This window comes from Balaenoptera borealis, assembly GCF_965194805.1.
Source record: "Balaenoptera borealis genome assembly, chromosome: 3".
NCBI lineage: Eukaryota > Metazoa > Chordata > Mammalia > Artiodactyla > Balaenopteridae > Balaenoptera > Balaenoptera borealis.
In genome coordinates, this window is record NC_138866.1 from 108,369,862 (window position 1) to 108,391,016 (window position 21,155).

General features: G+C 39.3%; 1 protein-coding gene across 2 annotated transcripts in view; it reads right to left on the reverse strand.

The window, feature by feature from the left end:
* Positions 1–21,155, reverse strand: part of LOC309626823 (uncharacterized protein) — a 426,800-nt gene that overhangs the window by 139,668 nt on the left and 265,977 nt on the right. Inside the window, exon 3 of one of the 2 annotated variants that reach the window (XM_082388187.1) lies at positions 17,512–18,378. The exons of the other annotated variant lie outside the window; for it this stretch is intronic. The gene's annotated coding sequence lies outside the window, so the exon portion shown is untranslated. Of the gene's footprint in view, positions 1–17,511; positions 18,379–21,155 lie in introns of those variants that run through there. 2 annotated transcript variants of the gene reach the window in all.

Consider the following 21,155-nt stretch of genomic DNA (forward strand, 5'->3'; position numbering starts at 1 on the left):
AAAAGACCAAAAAAAAAAAAAAAAAAAAAAAGTGTGAGCTAATCTGGGGTCTGTGCCTATAAAAGATAAAACCAGGTCACATTTAAAGAGGGTGTCACTGATATTATCAAAATGTTGGGCCTGATTAAGACAAGAGTGTCCAGTTTTTTCTAATAATGGGTCATGTGTTTAGGAATTCATATATGTATTTGAGCTTTGTGGATGTCTACTGACAGGAGTGGTGAGATTCCAGGCCTGGTGTGTACATAACAGGTCACAAATATGAACCAGTGCTTAGGCAAATTCTGTTTATTCCTTTCACTAGAAATACTTCATCATGTCCCAATTCTGTGATGTAATTTTTGTGGAATTAAACTTGAAGAGTTCAAAATTACGCAATTAATTGTATTCAGCTTCAATTACAGTGACTTATCAATCAAGTCCTTTGGCAAGACACCTGGCACCCCACCAGTGATTGTGATGGGAAGTGACCAGGCCTGAGGAATCTATTGGTTCATGTGAGCAAGATAATTAGGTGAATTGTTACTGATTGATTGCTTTATTGGTGGTTGCATGTAGGTAGGAGTTCTGAGGTTTAGGAGCCGGGATAAGTCAGGAAAGATCTAAATTAATTTGATTTTTGGACTGGAAAGACCAAGGACTGTAATAAGATCAACAAAATGTATCAATCATCTGATATTTACTGAGCACCAATTATGTGTAAGGCACTGGGCTAGTCTCTGGGCTTCCATATTGAATCTGAGCATAAGACAGAGGTGTCCTCCCCCCAGCTCCCAGCCCTGACCTCCCAGGACTAATGGTCTAGATGGATGTTAAGACAGAAGCATAAGTGAATATGAGCATCCACAACAAGCCACACACAACAGTTGGTTTTAGAATTACATGAGGACCAAGTAGCAGACTTCCTTTATTTGAGAGCATTTCTCCCTTTGCAGAACTGCCTTTCCTCCATTCCACATTGTTCCAGTGGGCTGCCAACCACGTCTGCCCACCTGCCCACATAGGGGGCACATGGCCCAAACTAGGTCAATCAGACTTTCTCTTCTGTAAATTCGGATTCTGAATGGAGAGAAAAACACGAAGAAGAAAGAGAGGTGGCACTGAGTCATCCAATGACCCTGCCCAGGGGCTGCCATGGTTCCTTCCCAGAAAGTGATTTATCATCGCTTCCATTCTGTGACCTTACCAGGTTCAGGGCAAAATCCTACTTGCTCTCTGTCAGCCAGAGTTAGTTTCTGAGGCATGAAAGCAAAGACAAAGAACATTCCTGAAGTTCAGAGACAGAAGAGCTTATTTCTAGTTGGAGCGGTATTGAGGAATACTACAGAGAGACAGTGTAATGCACGGGATTCTGGTCTGGCTCGCCAAACTAAGAACTGCATATACAATATATGCAATCCTGCAGGATACACAACAAATATCCCCATTTAATAGATAGGGAAACTGAGGCTCAGGAAGGTTCTATTACTTACCCAAAGCCATACTGCTAGCAAGTGGCTAAGCTGAGACTCGAACCTAGGACTTCCTGACCCCAAAGACTGTTCCTTCTTGCACATCAAGCAGCTCTCCAGTGGCCTTGGGCAAATCACTTTAGCCTCTATGTACTCTGGGTTCCTTAGTAGTAAAGCTGGGGTGATAATAGCTGCCCTGTGTCCCCTGCAGGGCTGTTGTGAGGATCAAAGGGGAGAATGTCTGTGAAAGCACTTTGAAGCCTGTCACACTATCCAAATACTTGTTAAGGCTTCCTATTGTTAGGAGGAACCCCAACTAGGATGGGCCAGATATTGAGAGGTGACAAGGAAGAGGCTGGTATAGGGTGTGATCACAGGAACGGGCCTCTGGGGGAGAATGGGGAAGTCTTGGGAGACAAAGAGTCCCAGGGGAGCTTGGGGTCAGCAGGTGCAGGGCAGCAGAGTATGATCTGCCAATCCAGAACTCTCAAGACTGAGGCCTGGGGAGCTCGAAGTTTGAAATGGATGGTTTGAAGATCGATTAAAGGAAGCGATGCTTGGAGATAGTGAGTAAAGGAAAAGTCTTGTCTTCAAGAGGTCAAGCCATTTTCACAGGCATCAGCTCATCAGATCTTCACTGCAACCCTAGGAGCTCTGTGTCATCCCTGTTTCACAGCTGCAACTCTGAAGCTCAGCAGGGTTAAGAAACCTAACGTCAGAGTAGAAAGGACAGAAACAGATTTTAAACCCTAGCCTTACTGAGCTTTACGCACAAGCTTTAGCTTCCTCTGATTCTCCCACCCACCCCCTCCCTTCTTTCTCTCCTCGCCCACAACTCATTAGCTGGAAAGAAAATGTAGAGGTCCTAGTCTCACTGAATGAGTATGATGTGTGACCTTCGAATAATCGCTTAACCTCTCTGAATTTTAGATTCCCTTATTTGTACAATGACCTGGTTGAACTCTAAAATACTCTGACCTGGTTGAACTCTAAAATACTCTGTAAGAACCCAGAGATAAACCCACGCACATATGGTCACATTATTTTTGATAAAGTAGGCAAGAATATACAATGGAGAATAGACATCCTCTTCAATAAGTGGTGCTGGAAAAACTGGACAGCTACATGTAAAAGAATGAAATTAGAACACTCCCTAACACCAAGCACAAAAATAAACTCAAAATGGGTTAAAGACCTAAATGTAAGGCCAGACACTATCAAACTCTTAGAGGAAAACACAGGCAGAACACTCTATGACATAAATCACAGGAAGATCCTTTTTGACCCTCCTCCCAGAGAAATGGAAATAAAAACAAAAATAAACAAATGGGACCTAATGAAACTTAAAAGCTTTTGCACAGCAAAGGAAACCATCAACAGGACGAAAAGACAACCCTCAGAATGGGAGAAAATATTTGCAAATGAAGCAACTGACAAAGGATTAATCTCCAAAATTTACAAGCAGCTCATGCAGCTCAATATCAAAAAAACAAACAACCCAATCCAAAAATGGGCAGAAGACCTAAATAGACATTTCTCCAAAGAAGATATACAGATTGCCAACAAACACATGAAAGAATGTTCAACATCATTAATCATTAGAGAAATGCAAATCAAAACTACAATGAGATAACACCTCACATCAGTCAGAATGGCCATCATCAAAAAATCTACAAACAATAAATGCTGGAGAGGGTGTGGAGAAAAGGGAACACTCTTGCACTGTTGGTGGGAATGTAAATTGATACAGCCACTATGGAGAACAGTATGGAGGTTCCTTAGAAAACTACAAATAGAACTACCATACGACCCAGCGATCCCACTACTGGGCACATACTCTGAGAAAACCATAATTCAAAAAGAGTCATGTACCACAATGTTCACTGCAGCTCTATTTACAATAGCCAGGACATGGAAGCAACCTAAGTGTCCATCGACAGATGAATAAAGAAGATGTGGCACATATATACAATGGAATATTACTCAGCCATAAAAAGAAACGAAATTGAGTTATTTGTAGTGAGGTGGATGAACATAGAATCTCTCATACAGAGTGAAGTAAGTCAGAAAGTGAAAAATAAATACCGTATGCTAACACATACATATATGGAATCTAAAAAAAATAAATGGTTATGAAGAACCTAGGGGCAGGACAGGAATAAAGATGCAGACCTACTAGAGAATGGACTTGAGGACACAGGGAGGGGGAAGGGTAAGCTGGGACGAAGTGAGAGAGTGGCTCGGACATATGTACACTACCAAATGGAAAACTGATAGCTAGTGGGAAGCAGCCGCATAGCACAGGGAGATCAGCTCGGTGCTTTGTGACCACCTAGAGGGGTGGGAGGGAGACGCAAGAGGGAAGAGATATGGGGATATATGTATACGTATAACTGATTCACTTTGTTATAAAGCAGAAACTAACACACCACTGTAAAGCAATTATACTCCAATAAAGATGTTAAAAGTAAAATAAAATAAAAAATAAAATACTCTAAGCATTATCTTCCCTGAGGATGTGTTGAAGACAAACCCTTTCGTTTGCATAAATCTCTACCCTTGAAGACCCAGCCCCCGCCCCCTCGCCCATGCCTCCCGCCCGCCTCCTGAAACACAGGTGGTAGAGTTTTGGGGGGTTGACTGAAGCACTCAGACACAGGAAACTTCATTTCTTGTAGCTTTTGCAATAGTCTGAAAATAAGCCATAAGTACGATACATTGTAAGATCATGGTTTGCTCATCAAATCAGTACCTTAGTACAGGGATCACCAACTGGGCTTCCCTAGAAGGAACAGAAAAGTTCCCTTTTCAGTCTGATGTTCTTCATCTAGGAGGAGGCTGCCCTTCAAGTTTCACCATGTGACCCTTTGCCCAGGTGCCCACTTTTACTGAGACGCTGGACCACAGTGGCCCCAAGAATAACAATGGACAAATAGGAATGAACATAATTACCCAGAAGTGGAGGTAATTACCTCACAACCAATAGCCAGAGCTCCTAGTAAGCAACTGTTTGCATGACTGCCCTTGGCAAAATTACTGCCGGCAAAGATACCTTGTCCCCATTCTAAAATCACAAAAAGCACTGTCACCTTGAGAGCTTCATGTTAAGCAAGCCCACAAAGTTTAAACTGGAGAAGACAATCTCACTGAAAGTGTTGTTTTTTGTTTGTGTTTTGTAATTTTCTGTTCCTTTCGCATAAGCTCATAAACTCCATGCATGCAGGGACACTGGCTTTTGTTCACTAGAATAGTGCCTGGCCCATAGGTGACAAATATTCTTGAATAAATTCATTCATACAAACTTGCTAAAACAATTAGAGGCCAGCAAACTTTACAGGGAGGTGAGGAGACAAGGGAAGCATCCTGATGTCTTGCTCAGTGGTATATACCATTACAACCAGCAATGGCCACGTCAGCACGGCACACACAAGGGCTTTGGGTTTAGACTAACAGCTGTCCTTCCAGCTCCTTCTCTAACTGTCCCACCTTGCACAAATGACTGAATCTCAGTGAGCTTGTCTCCTTATGTAAAATGTAGATAACACATGGGACTGTTTTGAGATCATGCCTTTGAAAGTGCCTAACAAAATGCCTGGTTCCCTAATAATAGGTTCTCATTCCCTTGCTGTCCCTGGCTGTGCTGTCCAAGAAGGCAGCCCTTAGACATCTCTGGCTACTGAGCACTTGAAATGCAGCTACTGAGATGATGAAATCGAAGTTTTAATTAAATTTAATTTTAATTAATTTAGATTTAAATGTAAAAACTGAAGCAGTGTAAAATTTTTCTGGTAAATACAACTTTAGCATAATGGTAGGAATACACTTTAATTATTGCATCACATATGATACAGTATTATTATGTTGTGTGCGTATCAGGCACCAGAATCATTTCTAATGGTACACATAAACACTGTCACTGACCCAGCCAATGGACATACTGATTGATTCAAGTGATTTTTTTGGTCTATGCAATAATGTAACATTATAATGTGTTTATTTGAAAACAAAATATAAAATGCAGACACCTCAAGTTCCAGTGACAACTATATAAATAATAATTGGTAATGAAATTGGAATTTTAATTATAGTATAATTAAATTGTTTCTAGTGAAAAAAAAGTAAGTATGGACAAATTTTAAAACTGAAAATGGAACTTCCGTTGCAAAATAAATGAGTCACCGGTATGAAATGTAGAGTGTGGGGAATATAGTCAAACCACATAATATCTTCCTATGGTGACATACTGTAACTAGACCCATCACTGTGATCAATTTGGAATGAAGAGAAATATTGAATCACTATGTTGTATAACAGAAACTAACGTAATGTTGTAAGTCAATTATACTTCAAAAACAAACAAACTGGGCTTCCCTGGTGGCGCAATGGTTGAGAGTCTGCCTGCCAATGCAGGGGACACGGGTTCGAGCCCTGGTCTGGGAAGATCCCACATGCCGCGGAGCAGCTGGGCCCGTGAGCCACAATTACTGAGCTTGCGCATCTGGAGCCTGTGCTCCACAACGAGAGAGGCCGTGATAGTGAGAGGCCCACGCACCGCGATGAAGAGTGGCCCCCGCTTGCCACAACTAGAGAAAGCCCTCGCACAGAAACGAAGACCCAACACAGCCATAAATAAATAAATAAATAAATAAAATTAAAAAACAAACAAACAAACAAACTCATCGAAAGAGAGATCAGATTTGTGGTTACCAGAGGTGGGGGTAGGGAGTGAGGGAAGGGAGAAGTGGATGAAGGCAGTCAAAAGGTGCAAACTTCCAGTTACAAGGTAAATAAGTACTAGGGATGTAATGTACAACATGACAAATATAATTAACACTGCTGTATGTTACACATGAGAGTTAAGAGAATAAATCCTGAGTTCTCGTCACAAGAAAAAAATTTTTTTCCATTTCTTTAATGTTGTATCTATATGAGATGACGGATGTTCACTAAACTTATTGTGATCATCACTTCGCGACATATATAAATCAAATCATTAACTGTACACTTTCAACTTATACAGTGCGGTATATCAACTATATCTCAATAAAACTGGAAGAAAAAATAAATAAAATGGAAAATGAAGGCACACTCTGGATATGGAATTGAGTGGAGGTGCAGAAGTTAGTACTATGCCTAGAACATGAAGAATAGAAGAGACTGGAAGAAGGTATGCTCCAAATTTCACATGTGGCAACTGCCGTTGGCTGCTACAGGGAAAACAAAAAAATCTGTTCTGTAAAAAGATTTTAAGAGACTTCCCTGGTGGCGCAATGGATAAGACTCCATGCTCCCAATGCAGGGGGCCCGGGTTTGATCCCTGGTCAGGGAACTAGATCCCACATGCATGCCGCAACTAACAGTTCACATGCCACAACTAAGGAGCCCACGTGCCGCAACTAAGACCCAGTGCAACCAATTAAATAAACATTTAAAAAAGATAATAAAGTGGACAATACTAAGAGCCATTTAAAGCAAACACACGAACTATTTGGTGTTTCCTCTCAACAGCTAAAAAAAGGACTGAAGAAGTTATATGAAATCAATTAAATGTCCAACCAAAATTTCTCAAATAATTTTTAACAAGAGCTGAGCTTGTAATTTTGGCCAGCTCAAAAATGGCTTGAATTCTTCTACAGAAAAGGAAAATCATGTTTAGATGGAGTAATGGTAAAAGAAATTATTTCAGTTATGGTAGTTTTTAGAAAATTGTGAAGCAAAGACCAAAAGTTATTTTACAAAAAGTGAGAAATTTCAACTAACCCACCGAACAAGTGCCTATAGAATGTAAGACCTTCTAACAATGTCAAAGATCAATTGATTCAAAACATGAAAAATCGCATGTACTTTTTTTTAAAGCTTTAGATAAGTTATATAATGTAAGAGACACTACCCAGTTAATACTTTGGGTATACTTTTGTCTCGATAAACTTTCAAATTTACTTAAGATGTTGTCTATTCATGACCTAAAAAAAATCAGATTCAATGTCAAGGTAGTTTTGGATGTTTTACAAATGTCAAAGAAGAGTTTCAGATAGATAAGAAAAAATTAGTTTCTATCAAGACAGATGGGGGTGGGGGAGGGAAGGACTGGGAGTTTGGGATTAGCAGATGCAAATTATTATATATAGGATGGATAAACAACAAAGTCCTACTGTATAGCACAGGGAACTATATTCAATATCCTGTGATAAACCATAATGGAAAAGAATATGAAAAAGAACATATATACGTATAACTGAGTCACTTTGCTGTACAGCGGAAATTAAACACAACATTGTAAATCAACTATACTTCGATAAAATTTTTAAAAATTATATTACAAACATATAGTAATCAAAACTGTATTGTACCGGTATTAGAAAAAGACACAAAGACCAGTGGAACAGAACAGAGATCCCAGAATCAACCTAAGCAAAAAAAAAAAAAAAAAAAGACAGATGATGGCCCAGCTATGAGGTCAAAATTTTGGATTTATCAGAATTTTAAAACAAGGGACTAATGTTTCCCTTTTGCTTCATTACAATGAGAAGACAGTGAAATAGACAATGAATTAAATAATTGAGTATTCTTTCCCAACACTCATTACTTGAGTTGTGGATGAATTTTACAAAGATATACAGTACTGGTAACTTGAGTTCAGTATTTCTTTTGAAATAAAAGAAATGCTTCTCACAGTCAATAATTAAAGGAAAAAAATGGCAGTGTGATTAGTGCTTTCTCAACTATAACATATTGCATATAAATGATCTAAACTTAAGTTCTATGGAAAGCAAAAAGAATCTGTATTGAAATTGAAATTTTCATAAAGCAAATTAATATTTTTATAAATTTTTAAAACATGAATCAAGATGCTTATTTTAATTATAATCAACAGGTAAATTGGCTGCCAAAAAAAAGAAAAACGTGATCATCACTTTAATATTGATACATTTAGAATTGCTTTTCAATTTATGCAATACTCCTTTGAATTCAATGTTAATAATACTGAGTTGATATTAGAGTTAGTGAATTTACGTAACTTGAACAGATGTAGTTTTAAAATTGATAAGGTTTTGCTTCAAAGTTGAATCAATTCTTTGAAACAAAAAGATGAACCAGTTTTATAAATACAAATGTGAACATTAAAGGAAATAATTTTTTGGTACTCACTTCAGTTACTGGAAAATTTTTAAGTATGTTTGGGACAACTTGGGTATGCGAATTTTTCAACTGTAAGTTTTATGAACTCTAAACACAGATCAAGTATTTCTGATAAAAAATTTAGCATCTGAATTGAGATGTGTCAAAGAGTAAAAAACACACCAGCTTTCAAAGACTACTAAGAATGAAAACATTTCATTAATAATTTTTATATTTATCATATGTTGAAAAGATCATAGTTTGGACATATTGGATTAAACAAAATACTGTATTAAAATTATTTTATTATTTCCTTTTTACTTATTTTAATGTGGCTTCCTAAAGGGTTAAATTATAAACGTGGATTTAATTAGATTTAAATTGGACAGTGGTAATGCGTAGGTATAAACACTGTGCCATATCTAGGGTTAACTGCCCCTCACCCAAAGGCTTCCAGATTTCTCCTTCCCAGTGTTCTGAGTCTGCAATTATCCATGTAAAATGGACTGGTCCCATCTCCCCAATCTGGCCCCACTCCCTAGTCCCCCATCTGCTTTTTAAAGATGGGTATAGCATAATTCTCTCATTTTCAAATTTTGTTATTATTTTCATCGAAATTAGATTTGTACATAATTTACAGAATCACACAATTCTATGAGATATTATCAAAAACAGCATTCTCCTATACTCTACCCGCCTCATCTCCTTCTCAAAAGCAACCACTTCCAACTATTTTAGCTGTTTCTTTTGTTATTCACCTCTATACATCTAAGTAACATGCTTATATTTCCTACTTGTTGAATTTTCAGTTTTAGGCATTATCTATAGAAGATGAGGATTTAGCTCTTACTCTCCATCTCCCATTCCTTCATCATACACACACTACCACCACCACCACCCACATACACACAAACTCTGTCCTATGCTCCTCTCAGTATAATCACAATATGCTTTTGTTTAGATCAATACTCAGTGTTTGTGTTGTGATGACAATGGCAATGCTATTCATAAGCTGAGCTATGAACATATAGAATACTATCCTTATTTTTCCTTTCTTGCACAATTTTTTGTTTTCTGTAAAGCAATGATTTTTTTGTTTAGTTTTCTATGTATTTCAGCCCAATTTCTCCCTCAATAGTCTAAATCTGTTCTCTATTTAATCATACACACAGGGGTGTTCTACCTTTTCCTTTACTTGAATTGTTCTCTCCTGGCATTTTCTCGCCTGCTACACTAGATCTGCTCCACACTTTCTTCCTAGGGTCTCATTTCAACAAACTATTGAAAATGCCTTTCACCTCTCTCTTCCTGGATCCTGTGTCTTTATGCCCTTATTTCTGTGGAACACATTATCCAATGGCCTCCTGGGAAAAGATGCATGGGACATGATTTTTCTGAGCCCCTGAAGGTCTGAAAATGTCCTCGGTTTACCCGCCTTTATTGATAGTTTGGTTAGGTATAGAAATCTAGGTCGGAAAATGTACTCTTTCAAAAACTTGAAGATACTGTACGACTGTCTTCCAGCTTCTGGTGGTACTATGAAATCTGATTCTTGATTCTTGATATGTGACTTTTTTTTCTCTTTCTCTCTGAAAGCTTGTAAGATTTTTTTCTTTATCCTCAATATTCTGAAATTTGGCAATGATATGCCATATTTTTGCCATTCTTTCCTAGAATTCCTACTATTCAAATGTAGGATCTAATGGGGGAGTCTCATAATTTTCTTGCATTTTCTCTCATTTATTTCATCTGCATTTTTCTGTGGGGTTTTTTTTTTGTTGTTCCTTTATTTTTAAAGAAATTTTCTCAACTTTATTTTCTAACTTTCTATTGAGTTTTCATTTATATACCATACTTTTAATTTCCAAGAGGTGTTTCTTGTTCTCTAATCATTTTTAAAAAATAACACCCTCTTATTTCATGAACCATATTCTACCTCAGAGGGTATTAATAATAGGTCTTTGGGGTTTTTTTTAAGTTTTCATGTTTCTGGATAATCTCTATGTCTTCCCAATTGTTCTGTTATTTTGGTTTATAGGTTTTCTCAGATGTTTACTAGTCCTTAACTGTTTCTTCATATTTAATAATGGGATATTTCTTAAAAACTGGAAAATCTGTGCAAATGGGTGAGACTTGCTGACTGTGGTTTTTTTTTTTTTTTTTTTTTTTAAAAGGGAGGCTGCAATTTCTTTTTTAATTAATTAATTTATTTATGGCTGTGTTGGGTCTTCGTTTCTGTGCGAGGGCTTTCTCTAGTTGCAGCAAGCGGGGGCCACTCTTCATCGCGGTGCACAGGCCTCTCACTATCGCGGCCTCTCTCGTTGCGGAGCACATGCTCCAGATGCGCAGGCTCAGTAATTGTGGCTCACGGGCCCAGTTGCTCCACGGCATGTGGGATCTTCCCAGACCAGGGCTCGAACCTGTGTCCCCTGCATTGGCAGGCAGATTCTCAACCACTGCACCACCAGGGAAGCCCCTGACTGTGGTTTTTATCAGAATACCATAAATGGTATTCTGTCCGGGCCATCTCTTTGGGAAAACCTTAATGCCAATATCTTTAGGACTGGTCTCTTAGGCTAGTTGGAGTCATTAGAGATCTTCTAATCTCTTGTCTAAAGAATCTAAAGCTGGCTGTCAGCATTCTAGGAAGAGAATGAGTAGAAAGGGTTGAAGAGGTTTCAAAATTCACTTCATAAATTTTCACTAAATGTCTGCCTTCAATTGTGCCCAACTTCCCATAGTCCACAGTCTTCTTGTTACAGAGAACAAACCTCAAAACTTCTGCTGGGAGAGCAGGGGGCTGTCACTGTAATGCATGGAGTTGGTGAGGAGATCTAAGGCTTAACTGCTTTTTCAACAAACTTTAAATAACTCTTCCAGTTTTTAATCCTATCTTCATTTTCAAAGGCACCTAATGTCATCAATTTCTGAGCCCTTTACCAGACTAAGCATGCTGCCTTCTCTTTCAGGTTTTATGTATGTCTTTAATCACTAATGAGCATTGAATTTTGTCAGATTTGTTTTTCTGCCTCACTTGAGATCATCATATGATATTTCTCCCTTATTGTGTTAGTGTGGTAAATTACATTGAAAGATTTTAAATCTTAAACCAACTTTCCTTTCCTGGGATAAACTCCACTTGCTCATTATATATCATTTTTTTACTATATTGATGGATACAATTTATGAATATATTTTGAAGAATATTTACATCTAAGTTCATGCATCTATTTTTTTCTGCCTGCTTTTAAGATCTTTTCTTTATCTTTGGTTTTCATCAGAATTTGACTTTGATACCCCTATGTTTAGATTTTGTTGTATTTATCCTTCTTGGGATTCTCTGATTTTTTATATCTGTGGGTTGATGTCTTCCACCAATTTTGGAACAATTGCCTCTTTATATTTCTTCTGCTCCATTCTCTTTCTCCTCCTGGGACATCAATTACATGTCTGTTAGACAATCTGATATTGTCCCATACATCTTGGGCCCTATGTTTCATTTTTTCACTCTTTTTTCTTTTTATAGTTGAATTTGGATAACTTCTATTCACCTGCCTTCCCTTTACTGTTTCCTGTTTGCTGTTAAACATACTGAATACATTCATTTGTGATATCCTTTTTTCATTTGTAAGATTTTCATTTGGTTCTTTTTTTATAGTTTCAAGCTCTCTGATGATACTCTCCATCTATTCATGGAGAGTTGTTCATCTTTTCCACCAGATCCTGTAGCATATATTTCCTGCTTGTTTTAAAGTCCCTGTCTGATAATTCTGACATCTGGAACATCTCTGGATCTGCTTCTATTGACTTCACTTAACCATAGTTCGTATTTCCTTACTTCTTCACATAGCTCTTCAAGTCTGATTGTATGCTAGCAACTGTGGGTTAGAGAATAGTAGATAATAACTCACTGACATTTACCTCCAGGAAAGCATACACCTCTTTTTGTGCCAGTCCATCAGTGTGGAGGCTCGAGTCAGTTAAACTGCAGTTGTACTTTGTTGCAGCTTTAGCTAGATTCACTCACCTCGGCCCCACATGTTTTAAGGGAGGGATGAGGACTTTCTCTCCAGCAGGGTTTGAGATCTGCACACTGCAGAGAGTCTGAGGATCTCTTTGTGCTGTACGGCCCAGCCACCCATGTGTTAGACAGAGGAGATCCATCTCTGCTTAAAGCCAGACTGCCAACCTTTTGGACTGCTAGATGGTTCTTTTTGTTCCTCAGGAGATTCTTCTTTATCTTTTTTGCTATGTCCCCAGGCCTGGAGAGCCTCTGCAGTGCACTCAGAGAGGGCCGGGGTGCTTTGGATGAGTACCTTTCGGCTCTCTTGCCCTGCCCCAAGGCTATGAAGATTTCCAGCGGTGTACAAAAGATATCTGATACATTTATCACTGTTCTTCCGCTTTCCAGCCTCTGAAATTTTGCTGCAATTATCTCCTATCACACACTCACTGTCCTTGTAGTTTATTCTTTAAAATACGTATTTTACTATCACTTTAAAGGGGTTTTTGGAAGGAGCACGTTAAATATACGTTCAATTCATTCTCTTTAATCCAGCATCTTCCTCTTTGCTGGGTCTTTTGTTGTTGTTCCTAATGCTGTTGTTAAGGCTCTGCGTGTTTGTTTGTAATTTACATTACTCTAAAGGGCAGTTCAATTTCTTCAATTCTTATCAATTATGTTCTAACAGAAATAAGCCCAAGCTTTTAAAGTAATTCAGTCCATATAACAGAACTTTGGTAGCCGTTTAAAGGGGTTTAGTTACCAAGGTGCTCATCTTCAACAAAACGTCCAGCTGATTGGAGGGATGTATGCCTATATTTAAGTCATTTCCTCAGGTAGCAAATCAGTATTTCTCACCTTCCCTCTACCCTAACTTAAAAACACAGAAGAACTATTTAAAATTGAGAAGAAACATGTTCATCATGAACTGTTTTTGCAAACAAACAAACAAACAAACAAACAAAACAGACCGGCTCGCTTCCTAAGCAATCGGCAAGCTCTAAGAGTTCCCCACAGTCCGACACTGGACTCACTGGCCACATACACTGGAGGCTGGCGAAACACCATGGAATGCCACTGTGGAGGCTTGTTTTTGACTTCTCAGCCTCTAACACCACAATTTCTAGGGAGGTGAGCCTCCTTTCTGACCAGCTAAGTAACAAAGCAGCCAGTGTCCAGGGACCTTTCCACTAATAGTAATCAACACATTTCTCCCCATCCCCACTGTCCTCCCAAACTTGGCATCCTGTATTTATACATCATGGGCTCCTTGTACAACATGACCGTGTGACAATCAACTTTTCCTCCCTTAGATGCCTCATCCTCCAACTCCATGTCAGCCCTGGATTACCTAGGTCTCCATCCATCTCAAATTACCGAAACCTTAGAAGGGAGAGTGACAGACCAAGAGCACGGAAGTTCAAGTTGTTAACAGAGATGTGCTGGGTTGGCTCATTTTCCAAATGACATTTGGTTCCATTTTAAAAGTCAAGGCTGTCATAGAAATGCCACAGAAACTGAAGATTTAGCTTATATTGTAGAAAGCCTTCTTCAAATTTAGAATTTGGCCCTGAGCAGCTTAAAAAGTAAAATAGGCCAAGGCACATCAAAGAGGTTACCCATGATTATCTCCCCCCTCAGTAAGCTATTTGAACTCAGACTACATCCCACATTCAGTCAAGCCCAAATAAGAAGTGACCCATGTCTTACTGTATCAAGTATCGCATTTTCAATGTGTCTTTCGTCTCAGCTCCACTTCAGTGGGAGCCTTCAGTTACATTTTACATTCTCTCATCCCCAGCTCTGTGGGAAGTTTGGTTGCAACAAACTATCCCATTGCCTCTGTTCCTTCAAAATGGCCTCACAAACCATGGCTTCCAAAACACCACCCTGATATACTTTCTGAGTCTCTTGATCAATTATTCTACACCAAAGTAACAAGAGATGCTGAAGGGCTTACTATTCCCCTTTCTAGAGAATGAATAGTGCACCTTTGGCTGGGACTTGCTACAGGGTCGATGCCTCAGACAGTGGCTGCGCTTGATACAGTGCAAGGTTTTCTGTGACCCCTCAAGTCTCATGGCCATCTTCTCGACCCAAACAATTCCTTTGCCTCTTCCATTCAACAAAGAAACATGGGGATGAATCCTGCCACTGATGGAGCCAGGATCAGAAAAAACTAGGGTGATTTCTTCAGGTTTTATGAGATTCTTTGAGGATTTCTCATGAGGTTACAGTCAAGATGTAGTCATCTGAAGGCATGATTAGAGCTGGAGGACCTGCTACTAAGAAGGCACACTCAACATCCTGGCTTGGTGCTGGTGTTGGCAGGAGACCTCAGTTCTTTGCTAGGTGGACCTCTCACGTGGCTGCTTGAGTGTCTTCAATGATGTGGCAGTTGGCCTCCCCCAGAGAGTTTGATCCAAGAAGAATTCAGAAGCTGAAATATTGTGTATACTTTGACTCAGAAGTTGCACTCCTTCAATTCTGCATGTCCTATTGGTTACACTGTGGGGGGGGGGGAGGTGGAGGGATTACATAAGAGCATGAATACCAGGAGGTGAGGATCACTGGGGCCGTCTTACAGGCTGCCTACCACAAATATATGCATCAAAAAATATATAATTTTATGTGTGCTATTGGTAACTGGTTTTTTTTTCTTTTCCTAGTTCATCATCATTGTTCCACGTCAGTACGTTTCTACATCATTTTTAGTGGCTGCATAATATTCTACCATATGGATTACTAAAATTTATTTAATTCCATAATTTTGAACATTTCTTTTTTTTTTTTTTTTACTGTTTTTTAATTGAAGTATAGTTGATTTACAATGTTGTGCCAGTCTCTGCTCTACAGCAAAGTGACTCAGTTATACACATAGAGACATTCTTTTTTTATATTCTTTTCCATTATGGTTTATCACAGGAGACTGGATATAGTTCCCTGTGCTATACAGTAGGACCTTGTTGTTTATCCATTCTAAATGTAATAGTTTGCATCTACCAACCCCAATCTCCCAGTCCACCCCTCTCCCTCCCCCTAATTATTTCTGATATTTGTTTATCATATAATCAGTAATGTGACAAGCATCCCCGTAGACTTATTCACATACTACCTTCAAAGTAAATGTAAAGGGAGGAAACAATGATATCCAAGATAACTTATTCTGCTGTAAATCAGCCCATAAAAATGATACATATAAGTCCCAGACCCTTGGCCTCTGTAATTACCATTTTATAAAAGCTCAAAGTGGATCTTTTTTTAAATCAGCTTCTGTTAGAGGTTTCAAATTAATTTTGGAATGTTAATAAGGGCATAAGGCAGACTAACCTAAACATACAAAGGCCCTTGTTTTCAGTTTTGGGGTGACAGCGAGGAACTTTTAGTTAATTATTTACATGGAGATGTTGTTACATCTAATTTGAAACATTTTTATTATTATTACAAATGTACACCTAAGAGGTAGATTTTTCCAATGGTTTGGCTGTTTGCTATGACACTCTAATCCCTTTACATACTGATTGAGAATATCCAGATATAGAAATCAGTGTTCAAAGAAGCACTCCTTAGGGCTACTGTCAGCTTCTTGTCTCACTGATCAGATGGTAGAGCAGTAAGAACTTTTGATTTAGATAAACTTTTAATTTATTATAGACCTGATGAACTTATTTTCTGTCAATTCAAAAAAACAAAGTGTACACAAGATCTCAAAACTTCAATCATTGGGGCTTCCCTGGTGGCACAGTGGGTGAGAGTCTGCCTGCCAATGCAGGGGACACGGGTTTGAGCCCTGGTCTGGGAGGATCCCACATGCCGCAGAGCAACTAGGCCCGTGAGCCACAACTACTGAGCCTGCGCGTCTGGAGCCTGTGCTCCGCAACAAGAGAGGCCACGATAGTGAGAGGCCCGCGCACTGCGATGAAGAGTGGCCCCCAATTGCCGCAACTAGAGAAAGCCCTCGCACAGAAACGAAGACCCAACACAGCCATAAATAAATAAATAAATAAAATTAAAAAAAAAAACTTCAATCATCAAATACATTCTCAAAGAGAGTGTTGTCACGAGAACTCAGACAAGAAGAACTCGAGCCTCTATCACTGTTGCCATATTTACTCACATATTTAACACTTGCCAAAGGGATTTGGGTCAATTTAAGAAACTGTAAATAAATATTGATACATCATAACAGAAGCTATAACTCATAATCTAAGCAAACCACTGATTCTAATTTAGTCACAATTTTGCAGTGGCATCATTCCATGGAGAAAATTAGATTTTTACATATCAGAGCAAATCACAAAGCCAGAATGTCAACTTCATACATCAAGCAATTACTTGTGGTATTTATTTTGGGGGGAATGTTCTACACATATTTACTTAGAAAGCTGCATGGGTCCTCCAAAATAAATAAGGGCTATAATTCTTGCAAAAAAATCTACAGTTCCAGAGAGCTACTCATCAATTTCTAGCAGCATTAATGAGGAAAGACACTGAGACAGTCATTCATACTGCCTTTATGATAAGAGTAGCCTACAGGGCAAATCAAGATTAAGGACAAGGGCAAGACAAATGGTTTGGAAGACTCGCTCTTTTTTTTTTTAATCAATCATTTGAAATCTGCATTTACTACCTAAAGTCCCTGTGGAGAATCAGAACCTGCAGGGAAGAGTGAGAATTGGTACTAAAGACATCACTGAAGTATTCTTTTAGGGTGCGAATGGCCTCTTTATGGGTACAAAAGGGTCTTATGTTCCCACACACTGGCAGGAAGATTCTCTTTGAGCTGGAGAGTTCTTTGCTGTGGGGACTTTGCATTGTAGGATGTAGGCACTCTCTTGCCAGTTGTCTTCAGGTATTGTCAAAAGTTCCATGGAGAGGAAATTGCCTCTAGTTGAGAAACCCTGACTTGATAGAAGGATAATCTCTTCTCTTAAAAATACATTTCACACTTTTTTTAAATTGAAGTATAGGTGATTTACAATGTTATGTTAATTTCTGCTGTAGAGCAAAGTGATTCAGTTATACGTATACATATTCTTTTTTATATTCTTTTCCATTATGGTTTATCACAGGATACTGAATATAGTTCCCTGTGCTATACAGTAGGACCTTGTTTATCCCTCCTACATATTATAGTTTGCATCTGCTAATCCCAAACTCCTAATCCACCCCCCCATCCCCCTCCCCCTTGGCAACCACAAGTCTGTTCCCTATGTCTGTGAGTCTGTTTCTGTTTCATAGATAAGTTCATTTGTGTCATATTTTAGATTCCACATATAAGTGATCTCATACGATATTTGTCTTTTTCTTTCTGACTTACTTCACTTAGTATGATAATCTCTGGTTCCATCCATGTTGCTGCAAACATTTCACTCTTAATGGCTTCACCATGTATTATATCTTTCGAAGGGTATCAAGGTGAGGGACACCCCCAAGCTGGAAAACACGCCAAGGACCCACCTGAGGAGTCTGGATCTCCTTGGTGGGATTTTACCAGGATGTGTGTTTTTCATTTGCTGCTACCAAGTTCCACACGTAGTTGATTTAAAATGGCCAGGTGGTGGGATTGTGTTTAGGCAAAGTGGGTTCATTTGGATGGGTCCCTCTCAATTAGCCACATGTTTTGGGGCTCTAAGCCTTTGCTCGTTTTTCTTATGATTTGAGGCTTCATTTTAAAAAGATACATTTCAAAATGATAAATTAAGGGGGATAAAACAACCTTAAGTAAAAGGAACGTCTGCCTTTCCCAGCACGCAAGAAATTGCATTTTACATAGACTCTTCCAGCATGGCCTCTGGATGTGACCTTGGGCAAGAGAAGTTAAGAGTGTTAGCAGGACCCAAAATCAGTTTCCCTCTTACACAACAGAAAATATTTAAAGAGAGACCAAAAGGCTTATGAAATTTCCCTCCTTGCAATACAGATTTCTTCCTTATCTGTTCAGACTGTTCTCTCCCCCTTTTCTACTTATAAGCACAGAAAAGATTCCTAACAAATTAGAAAAAAAAATATGCACTAATTGGTTTAAACGTAACATTAAGCTTTTTAGTTTCTATTGACCTAGAAGGTGGGGCTAATTTATAACATTTCATAATCCACTTGCTGTACATTTGACCCAACTGATATAAAAATGTTAAAGTAGGATAGCGAATTTAACTGCATTTAATTTGGAATCCTCACATCCCCTTGCTGATGCCACAACTTGTTCTTGCCTTTTCTTCACTCCAGATACCCAAGGGCACCCACTGACAGCCCAGTTGCCTGAGAAGCCCCATTTGTGCCACCGTGGCAGACTATCTGAGATACCACCTCCCCAAAAACCAGCTGGCAGAGGAGCAGATAGCCGGAACACATCAGGCTCCCCATCACCCAAGTATAGACCTTCGTAACTGCCCATTAGCTATGCAAGCTGCCTTTGGGTCACCTGTCACATGAGCACTGGTTTCCTTCCACCTGATCTAGAGATTTTCATCCAGCCCCTGGCTTATTCCACCCCTCTGCCACACTCTCATTAGCCAAGAGAAGCAGGAAAAACTTCCTTCCAGACTTCATCTTTTGATCTCGCCAGATGGTAGATAAATAAACAACAGCAAAGAGGAAAAACATACTTGCTTTTGCTAAATAAAACACTGATAGTGTATGCTCTTGTCAAAGGAAATACACAAACGTCAAGAGCAGACAAGAATTCACAGTGCAGTGGAAGGCAGGCCTGGAGGGAGGAACTCTCACTCTGAGCCTTGGGTTTTCACTGCACAGAAGACTGGAAGCAGTTACGAGGGCTTTGAGAGCTCGGGACACGTTAAGGAAACTCAAGGCATTAAACCAAAACAAAAGACTTCTAGGGCTTCCCTGGTGGCGCAGTGGTTGAGAGTCTGCCTGCCAATGCAGGGGACACGGGTTCAAGCCCTGGTCTGGGAAGATCCCACATGCCGCGGAGCAACTAGGCCCGTGAGCCACAACTACTGAGCCTGCGCGTCTGGAGCCTGTGCTCCGCAACAAGAGAGGCCGCGATAGTGAGAGGCCCGCGCGCCGCGATGAAGAGTGGCCCCCGCTCACCGCAACTAGAGAAAGCCCTCGCACAGAGACGAAGACCCAACACAGCCATAAATAAATAAATAAATTAAAAAAAAAAAAAAGACTTCTATCCTCTTGGAATGACATTGGTTTGGTATTCCCTAGTGAAGTGACCACCTGTAAACAAAATAGAAATGTGAAAGCGTTTTGTCTGAAATGTAATGATGTCGTAACACCAGCTAGACGGACCTTTTTAGATAGAAGAAACTGTGAGCCGCCCTTTCAGAAATTTCTGCTTGAGTTTGGTGCCAGGAAAATATATGTCTGCTGATGGATCTGAATGATTTCTTTGGTCAGAAAAAGACAACTCCGTGAAAGTATGTGTTTCCCCTTTTGCCTGAGCTGCCAGGAAACATGAAGCCCAAATCAGTTCCCATCTGTTTAACATCATTATCCCAGATGCTGGGGGGAAACTTTCTGTGTGTGCTTCTTTTAGATCATCTCTGTTTGGAAATTGATTTTACTCGTAAGAACGAGACTGGTAAAAACCTGAAATAATATTGGAAGAATCCAGGGCTAGAAATTTAACCTCAATAATAACAGGTAACTTTGTCTCCCCTCTCAGATTTCACTTATGTATAGAGAAGCTCTGTGATAGTGACAAATTATTATCACTGATTCACCCATGCATGTGAATTCTGCTTTGGCAATATTTTGCCATTCTAGCTCAAGTGATTGAAAATGTATATTTCTATTCCTCTCTTTTTTCTTTTCCCTGCTTCCTTCAGTAAACAGAGTATGTGCTGTGTGCCCACAGAGTGGCAGGCACTGTGCTGTCCACTAGGGATATAAGAGCAAGAAAAATGAGATGAGGGCCTTATCTGACGAGCCGAGAGCTTAGCTGGGTGAGGGACAATAATCAAGTAATCTCACAAGCCAAACAGGAAAAGTTCAATGCTATCACATTCTACAAGTAATAGATATACGGTGCCATCGGAATATGTAATTGGAAATTTGTCATAGGGAGGGCAATCAAGGAAGGCTTCCCTGAGGAAGTGATGACTGAGCTGTGTGAAAAGGAAGAGTAGAAGCTTGCTGACAATGAAAAAAAAAAGATAGCATTCACGGAGCACAAAATAATTCTACATTACTATATTTAATCTTCACTTGTAATTTAACATATTTATATTGAGCTTCAACTATATGCCAGAGAAGAGGTGGCCTTTGGATCTCCCTTTGAAAGAGACAGACTGGTAGCCCAAAGGGTACGGTACCTGACAGAGAATCATAGTAACTCGTGATTAGTCAGGACCTCAATTTTTGTATTTCTTCAAATGTCTTGGTGGCATTATAACTAATACTATACATAATGTCCCACACATATGAACAAAACAACCTTTTAGACATTCATCAATTTCTTCCCTTTTGGAGGGGGCAGTTTGGAGCAATGTTCATTCATTTATGTTATATTCTCAGGATCACTGAGGGTTAGTACTAGAAGAATCCTTCCAACCTCTGCATCTTACACATGGGGAAACCAAATCACTAGATCATATTTTAAATATGTT